This window comes from Cyprinodon variegatus, unplaced genomic scaffold (assembly GCF_000732505.1).
Source record: "Cyprinodon variegatus isolate N-32 unplaced genomic scaffold, C_variegatus-1.0 Scaffold527, whole genome shotgun sequence".
Lineage (NCBI taxonomy): Eukaryota > Metazoa > Chordata > Actinopteri > Cyprinodontiformes > Cyprinodontidae > Cyprinodon > Cyprinodon variegatus.
The window spans coordinates 603,763-605,671 of NW_015150980.1; positions in this window are offsets into that span (position 1 = coordinate 603,763).

A 1,909-nucleotide genomic window follows, 5' to 3' on the forward strand; every position below is an offset into this window, starting at 1 on the left:
AGAAACTACAGTGGATTTATCAATAATGGTTAGGAAACAACACAAATCAAATGTTGTAGATAGATATTCAGTGCAATCACATTTAAATAATTACTATAATCATGTCCAAATTTATACAGATGCATCAAAAATCGCCGGAAAAATAGAAATAGCGTGTACAATTCCAGAATTCAATTTGAATTTAGGGAAGCGAATTACGGATGGGTTATCGATTTATACAGGTGAAATGTTAGCAATACTATTGGCTTTACAATGGATAGAGGATGCAAAACCACTGCAAACAATAATTTGCTCAGACTCAAGCTCAGCTTTGATAAGCATAAAATATAATAATACGGAAAGTAGGATGGACATCTTGTTAGAAATATATCATAATCTACTTAGAATACAAAATATGGGGTTAGTAGTTACATTTGTGTGGGTTCCAGCACATACAGTATAGGGGTAGTAGGAAACGAGAAGGCTGATAAAATGGCAAAGAAGGCAATACATAATCCTATTAGTTTTGCAGTTGGGATGAGTAAATCTGAAGGGAAAAATAAAGCCAAAGAAGAGCTGATGAAAATATGGCAGAGAAGGTGGGAAGAAGGGTTAACAGGAAGATGGTTTTATAAAATTCAGAAGTTTGTAGGAAGGAAAAAAAAGGGAAGAAGAAGCAGGAAGGAGGAAAGAATAATAACAAGGTTAAGGTTCGGTCATACAGGGCTTAATTATTCACTTTTTAAAATACAGAAGCATAAAACTGGGAAATGTGATTATTGTGAGAAGTTTGAAACAATAGAGCATGTTATTTTAGAGTGTTATAAATATGAAGAAGAGAGAAGATGCATGTTGAGAGAGTGTGAAGGTATTAAAGAAAGGTTTAATTTAACAGAATTTTTGAGGAGAGATTTGGGAAGTAGACATATTCAAATAATTATTAGGTTTCTTAAAAAACAAGGTTATGTCATAGAATCTGAGTAGAGCAAGACGGTTGTGAATGTGTAAAGAATAACAAGGAGTAGTATATAAAGCTATATGCAAGCTAGGTAATATAAGTAGGTGTGTATGTGCGAATGTATGTTTAATCAGAAGTTATTGTAGGGATTAGGTATGAAGTGAAAGTATATAGATCATCACGAACCACACTCCATACCAGTAAGTGGCGGTAATGCTACTAAAAGTTTGTTGCCAACCGCCAATAAAAACCAAGAAGAAGATGTTCACTTATTCAAGATTTTAGACGGTTATTGTTGCCGTGGGTTGTCCCTACGATATCCCACAAGAAGTACAGTTGGTTAAGTCCAGGGTAGAAGACAGCAGAGCTTCTACTCGAAGCTTGAGGGACTGTGTTCTAGCCGTTAGCTTACCATTAGCAGCTCCCTAATGGGATATAGGCTGCCGTTCGCTTATTCAGCTGGATGTAGGAGCTTGCATAGGACGGGTACTCAACCAGACAAGAGAGTTTGGACCCAGATAGCACTCTGAGCCACCAGGAAGTGCTCAGAGGACCTCTGGCACTGTTGGAGACACGGATGGAAAGTTTGTGACTGTGGATTACGCACGTGGTTGGAGCTGTGACTGTGAGCGCCAGTATTTTTTTTCTTTCCCGCTGGAGACGAGGACAGAACAGAGCAGAGCGTTTCTGTAGGATTTTTACATCATCTTCCAATAGGTATTCCTTTTTTTTTTTTTTTTCTCGTCACAAGCATCAGAACAGGCCTGCAACGTAGGGTTAAGTTGGGGTTTGCCTGCTTTAGGATTAGTCTATTGTTTTGGTTTTTTTAAAGGAATAGTACACCCAAAACATGATTAGCCTTCATTTTCTACTCACCCCCATGCTGAACAAAACTCTGGAGTACTTTTTTGATATCTCAAATGCATCTGGAGATCTGGGAGGCTTCTTGCTGTCTGCTGACATTCAAATAAT